General features: G+C 45.5%; 1 pseudogene; it reads left to right on the top strand.

The window, feature by feature from the left end:
• The first annotated feature begins 4,024 nt into the window (after positions 1–4,024).
• LOC124484085 lies at positions 4,025–5,322 on the top strand (annotated as a pseudogene).
• The last annotated feature ends 2,318 nt before the right edge of the window (positions 5,323–7,640 follow it).

Here is a 7,640-nt window from a genome sequence, read left to right as displayed (position 1 = left end):
TCTGACTGTGTTGCCTTCTCTGAGTCTCTGTCCTGACCTACTGTTTGGTACTTTACGCTAGTGTGTCGTGGGTGTATAGTGTGTGTGTGTGCACGCGTCCCTTTGAAGGCTCCTGTTCGTACAGTCATCTGTTTAAACTGCCCAGACAGAAATGATCAAACAGAGACACAGAAGACTTTGAACCGTGATTTGTTTGCGTTCTTACTGATGTGTTCAGAGGGGGTCAACCTCTCTCTCCCTTGGCCTGTGCTCTCTCCTTCGTCCATCTCCCCTCCATGGCTCCTCCCATGACGTCTCTGTCCTCACGCCTTCACCCGTCCTGCTGACCGTCATCGCCTCGTTCTGCTTGAAGCAAGTGTGTGTTTGTGTGTGTAACAGTGACCAGCAGGATTGCTTTAGCTGTCGCCCCTGCTAGATCCCTTCACTCCTCTCCTCTGCTCCTCCCTCCTCTCCCCTCTCACTAGTTATCTAAGCCCCTAACCATGACTTTATCTAAGTCTTTCCTGTGGTTCCAAGAGTTCCGGGTTCTGATTGGTGCTGCACAGCATGCAGAATGCTGGGTATATTCGCAGAGGAAGCAGGAAGGAACAGATCTCTGTGACCTTTCACACCAGGCCATCACCTGGCCCGTCCCTCTTCTGCTCAGACAACATCTCCTCACAACATCACAGTTCTGGACAGACCAAACGCACACGCACATAGATTTAATAGATATAGATTTTAATCGATTTCTCGTTAACCCATACAATTACACATTTTCTGTCTGTGCCTCTCACACGGATATACAAACACACACGAGGAGTATTTTCATTTAGCATTTTCACATGGCCAGACTACTTTTCTGAATATTTACATTTACTTGTATTCATTTAGCAGACGCTTTTATCCAAAGCGACTTCCAAGAGAGAGCTTTACAAAGTGCATAGGTCACTGATAATAATATTCCTTTCACACCCACATTGGTGTACATAATACACCCAGCCAAAGCATTCCCATCACACTATGCCCACCAGACAAGTCTCCCATCAACACTCTACACCCTCCTGCCCCATTTCTTTATAAGTTCCTCTGTGATTAAGAACCCCCTACAGCCTCACAATGTCAGCTTTTCAGTGGGACACACAAACACACACACACACACACACACACCGAGTTTTGGATGCACAATGACCCCTGTGTTGCCGTGCCCCGGGGCATGAAATATGTATGGTTGTGTTGAACATAAGGATAGCCTACATGATATCCAGGAGCTTGGTCCTAACCGACGCTCTACCAACTGTCCTTTGAAAACCTTGCCAAATGTATAGTTGCCTGCGTTTGGGCACAGGAGGCTTGGTTATTGTAAAATTATGTTTCCAATAACTAGCCTACGTAGGCCAGTGTCCGCGCCAGGAGTGAGGCTGACGGATACCGAATAACAGAGAGCATCATCAAGACCTTATGGACAAATTCCTTGTGGAAAAATGTGTACCCTTTATTGATTTTTTCTTTTTGGTGACTGAGTTTTCCTCCACAAGTCTTGTAACGTCGACAAATGTAATATTTGGCAAATCCGTTTGCGAAGTTGTGTAGACTCTCTGATCCATTTTCTCCTGTGTTGATGCTTGACAGGAAATCCGCTTCCACAACGATTAGGGCCTACATATTTCCAGTTATTGTGTTAAAGGTCTAAAGGGCAATAAGGCCATACCAGAGCCCGTCTACAGAGAGCCCCACTCCCTATTAAGCCCCATTTTACCGAATTTGGTTGAAGTTACACTAGAGTTCCACTGGGGGTGATCGCCAGCATGAGGAAATGAGTGCAAATGGTCTCTCTGATTGTCGTTGAGAAATCTCAGATTGTAGTTTTTGCAAGTTCAACATGGATTATAGGTCGAAAGTTGAATGAACGGGTACTTATGTTCCACTGGCTACGCATACACTTAGCTGAAGCTTCAATTTATAGCATCTGGCTACTCAGACATGTCAAAATGTGAATATAAGATTGGTGTTCAAACCAGGTTCCAACATTAGGCCTTTCTCCATGAATGGCATGCATTGATGGTTCTTATTGGAGTGACCAGATTATCTTATTTGAAGGCTACATTCTCATCATCTGTCTTCAGCCTCTCCAGTACCGCATGCTGCTAAGCGCCTTGAAATGCCCCAGTGTAGAGCACGGCCCCATTCATTGATAGATTACCATACAATATGATTTTCTTTGGACAGTGCTGTAAAAACAGCTGTGAACGTGGCAATCTTGTGGATACGAATGTACATGAATGTATCACCATGCCAGAACTAATCAGATGAATTTGTTAGTTGGGCCAGGCTACATTATTATTTTTGTTGACATAAAGTAAATAATGAGTAGCCTCATTATCTCAAAATATTTAGCTTTATAGCATCTTCAGAAGGGGAGTAGTAAGTGTGCTTAGTAACCTACATTAGGGATAAGAACTATATTCGTTGTTGCATCATGAAGGAGAGAGAGAGAGATGGTGGGAACTTTGGATGGATGGTTAAAGGTAGGGATAACTATAGCAGAATCAAGTACCATTGTATTGGCTGGCATCAGCACCCTCACAGTCAAAGGTCATAGTTCATGCATGACTGATGTCTCTCTGGGTTGGTTCCTACATCACTGACGGCACATGTCAATTGTACATACTGTACAAGCAGACACTTTCTGTCAATAATAGAGTCTTCTAAGTTGTGTTTTGACATGTAGTCCATTTGTATACTTTAGATCAGTGACAGTAAAGTTCTGTCGTCCCATCCAGCCAATGAGAATCAAGTATTGGTCAAGTCTTTCTCCTGACCTTCATGTCTCTCTGTGGTGCTATTAGTATCATTGGATATTAGCCCTAGTATACTGTATTTCAGACATTTTACTTGGTTGTTGTGCGGGGCTATCTTTAGCTGTCCAATTACCAGTGTGCAGTATGACCAGAACAGTGTACTGATGTTAGTAGCACTGCTGATTTAGTTGACAGTGTGGTATTGTTGTTGTGTATTGTTCGTTGGCAGACACTGCAGACCTGAATCAAGCCTATACAATATATCCAGTGGTTTTATGTCTTTACGTAATTGGAAACCTACCTCTACAGTGTGTCTGTTTGTGGGGGCTTCTGGGAAAATCATGGCTCGCTCTCTCTCTGTTGTACTCAGTAGCCGTTTCCTTCTCTCTGTCTGCTCCTCCCTTTCCTCTTCCTCTCCGTCTCGCTCTATCTTCCTCACATTCTTTCTCTACCTTCTTCTCACCTTTTCTCTGCCTTTCTCTTCAATCATCGGCCTCTTGTTGTCTGTATTTCTGTCTTTTACTGATCCCCCCTCTCTCCACCTGCCCCTCTCCTCACTCCATCCACCACCCTCCCTCCCCTCCCTCCCCGCTCCATCCTCTCTCCTTCCCTACATCCCCCTCTCTCAGCCATGTCGGAGATCCACAGCTCTATGGGGAGGACAGTCCAGCTGTTCTGCTCCGGAGACTGGGATCCCAAGACAGACTCGAGACACCGCAAAGACTGCGGCTTATGTGCTCTTGATTCTCGCAAAGACTGCGGCTTGTATTTTGTTTTGTGACATTTAAATGTATTTTTATTACTTTTATCACTTGTATTATTGTTTTTTTTTTATCATTGTTTTTATAGATTTTTGGTAAAGTGTTCATACTCAGAATAGGCAATACACCTTCCTAAATCATTGTAAATGCTGCTATCTTGTCCCTCGCTTCACTGGGCTAGGGCTGGCACAAACTCCTAAACTGTGTATGTGGGTGCAGAGTACAGAAGGCTTCAGCAGGAGTGTCAGGGTGTGGGTCACTTCTTCAGCCACAGGGCGGCGCTGTTTCATTATCTTTTCATCACCATGGCTGCAGGGGCGGTTAGCACTGCCCCTCTGTCCATAAGGATGGACATTAGACCAAACTGTATCAATTAAGCGTTACAAAGAGTCCACTACAACGTTTACCTCCAGACAGAAATACCTACTGTGCTCCACTCTCTCCTTCCATCTATCTTTCTGTGTAGATCTCTCCCTGGCTACCATGAGAATGGCCTTAATGACGGTTGCCGCGGCGATGCTGTGCTGGGTGGGTGTGTGTGCCAACGTTCAGCCTAAGAGAGATTTTGACCTGCGGAAGGTGAGACGCCATTTATTATTATCATACAGCAGCGTTTTAGTACTGATCCAGAATCAGGCCCCAGCTGTCTGTGGCAACTTAGCCTCTGACCTCTGACAACACTGATCTCAAATCTGTGGTGCTGTTTCTTTTCCTTGAGGAAAAGTCAGGAGTAGATGTGTCCTTCTGTAGTCAGGAGTCAGATGTTTTTTGTCTGCTCTCCCCTTCCTATTGGTTGCCTGCCAGCCTCCCTGCCTCCTCCCCCTCAGTGTAAAGGAACACTGTGTTCTGCTGTGGAGGGGGTGTTCTGTTTACATGTGTGTTGCGGTTGCCTTGGAACAGGATGAACTTCTGAGGGGTCGAAGGTCGTAAGACAGCAACCTGTGGCAGGGCAGGACACAGCAGGCTTGCCAACTTCCATTGGCCAATGGAGGGTGTTTGTTTGTGTTTGTGTGTGTGTGTCCAGTTTGCAGGGAAGTGGTACCGTGTGGGTCTGGCCTATGACTCTCAGGGCTTCGCCCCCTACAGAGACAAGCTGAAGGTTGGAAGCCGGAGAAATAGGGATAGAATTGAGGGAGACAGGGATAGAGGGACAGCACAAGAGTGATGGAGGTGAGAGATGAGCCTTCATCTTTCAATGGGATCTTTATCTGTTTATCAATGTTATTACTGTTTCCTGTTCTCCTCCAGGCCATAACAAGGTGAAGGACATCACTGTGGTGGACACCAACTACACAGAGTACGCCCTGGTCCTGAAACACAAGAAGATGGAGCGCGAGTACACTCAGGTGGCCCTCTATGGTGAGTCTGGTGCAAGGGTGGATGGCCAGAGAGTACAGTCAGGTGACTATGGCAAAAAGTGGGCTAAGACAATTCCCCTGTTCAAACCTTGTGGTTGTCATATTGCAGGTCGCAGAGGGTGAAGCCTGAAGTGATCCAGAAGTTCAAAGACTTTTCGTTGTCTCGAGGCTTTCCACAGGAAGCCATCCTGACGCCGCCACCTGCAGGTGATCAGGAAGCATCTAGACCTATCCAGTCCTACTTTTTGAAACTCAACTGTCTGACAATACAAAACTGATTCCATGTTTCAAATAGTTCATAGTTGATGTTGTACATGATGTCTCTTTGTTTCCAGAAGAGAACTGCCCTCCCTCAGGGGACTAGGTGAGCTACTCTGGTTGCTACATGAGTTAGCCCCTGAGCTGAGGACCATTGACTTCAGGTGAGTTGGATTTGAATAGTCAATCACAATGAAACCCTGGGGAACCCTTCCCAAACAGAAATAGTCCTATATCGAGTCATAACAGACGCATTTCCTACCAAACTAATCACAGTAGTTAAACGTGTTTCTTTGCTTCTTCTCCTCATTCAGGAACCCGTCTTCTGCTACCCTTGCTACCGGTCTTCCTGCATAGATCACAACACTTCCACATGCTTTACTGCACATGACTGCAGCACTTCCACATGCTTTACTGCTAAAAAGTTCTGGCAACCATGGAGAACCCCAGAAAGTGTAACCATGTTAACAGCATGTGAAGCTGTACTTTCTTTGTTCTGGCCCCGGATGATCACATGAAACTAGACTTCTCTGTTGTTCACTTTGTGGGGGGGGTTGTCGGGATCTAAATAAACAACACAATGTGGTCTCTGCGTGCATGAGTGTTGTAGTATTAGGGTTGGGGTGTTTGTGTTTATGTGTGTTTATGTTTTTGTGTGTGTGTGTGGCGTGTGTGTGTGTGGTGTGGTGTGTGTGTGTGTTGAAACAGAACAATGAGAACAGATTATATGCAAGCACTGCTTCATTTGTAACCCCTATCTATATATGGGACAGATTAGAGGTCAAAGAACACAGATCCGTTATGTGTGTGATGGGTGTGTGTTGAAACACTGCGAGCAGAACAGAGCACATGCAAACACTGATTCATTTGGGTCCCGTGTCTATATCTGAGACTGAGGTCAAAGCACACTGATCAATTCTGTGTTTGTGTGTGTGGTCTTGTTTATCTACTCTTTTAGAGACCAGTGACCTTGAAGGGACAATTTCTTGGGGCCTATAATGTCAAGTGCTTTTTTTAGGGGGGTTAGGGCTAGAATTAGTGTTAGGGTGAAAATTGCATGAAGGGTTTATTGGGTTTATATGGGAGTTTATTGTTGGTCTGCAATAGGATGATAAAATAAAGTTGTGTGTGTGCACGTGCTTGTGTAAGAGAGTGTGCTTGCCATTTAGGGCTCCTGTTTGTTGGGTCATCTGTCTACGATGACCAGAGAGAGATAAACAAATACAATCTGTAGAAAAAAGAATGTGAACCATTTGTTTTCTTAGTGATACGTCAGTTGACTGCTGAACAGACAGACAGGATGCATCAGGGAGCAGTGGTTGTGGTCTTGATGGGTCTGGCAGGGGTCTTCCAGGGAGTCCCCCTCTTTAATACTTTCACCACTCAGAACTTCAACCTGGATAGGGTATGCCCTGAGATCCCCTCATTCATTATTTCCTTTTTCTCCTCAGACTAACCCTTTCTCCGCATTTTTCCATGTCCCTCTAACTCTTTAATTCACATTTTTCTTTCTTTTCTGTTTCTTCTTTTCTATTTCCTGTACTTTTTATATCCCTATCTTCATCCTGTCTTTCAGACTAACATCTTGTGTGTATACTGAGTTGGTGTTCATGCTGGGAAAAGTCTGGGTACTCTTTGCTGTTGTTGCGGTTCAGCTTTGGAAAGTAGTCTATGTTTTAATCTGTACACTGCATTACATCTCATACCTGAATGCTCTGTCAATCTTGTTCTCTGCCTAGTTTTCTCTTTCCGTCTCTGTCTTTCATTTTACGTTTCTTTTTGCCACTGGTCATCTCATTGATATCTAAGTGAATACTTTGTATTGCCATCCTTGCATTCTTTCACCCCTCACTCCCCTCCCTCCTGCCTCATTGCCCTTCTCTGTCCCCTTTCTCACCCCCTCCTGCCTTCCCCAATCTTTCACCCCTCCGCCTCTACTCCTCTCTCCCCCATTATTCCCTATCTTCTCTCTGTCCCTCCCCCAGTTCATGGGGAAGTGGTATGACGTTGCCGTAGTGAGCGACTGCCCCTTGACTAAAAAAGTGACAGAGGAGGTGGCCATAAGCATCCTGGAGCTGAGGAGGCCTAACAGGCCCGGCAAATTCAGGACCACAAAGACGAAATGGAGGTGACATGCTCACACCCCCACCAGCACAAACACATACATGCTTAAACTAAGGGTCTTTCTCGGTCGAGGTTCCTCTAGGTTCCACTGTCATATGCCTCGGTTCAGCTCTGTTGTCTCTGCCGTAGCTAAACAAGTTTTAGATGAACTAGCTGCCGTCCGTCTCTCCCTCACTGCGTTGTAAATACCCCCAAATCCTGTCTTGAACCCAACTATGGATTTACTATGGCTGACCCGACATCTGTTATGTCTGTGTCGCTGTCCATGGTGCTGACAAGGCCTTTCCAGTGCCTGTGCTCTAGTGATACCACAACTCACATGGACACTAAATAGGTACATAGACGTGGCTATTAAAATA

Source organism: Hypomesus transpacificus, chromosome 22, assembly GCF_021917145.1.
Source record: "Hypomesus transpacificus isolate Combined female chromosome 22, fHypTra1, whole genome shotgun sequence".
NCBI classification, from domain to species: Eukaryota; Metazoa; Chordata; class Actinopteri; order Osmeriformes; family Osmeridae; genus Hypomesus; species Hypomesus transpacificus.
Note: the sequence above shows the minus strand (reverse complement) of the source record. Positions and strands in the feature narration are given on the sequence as shown.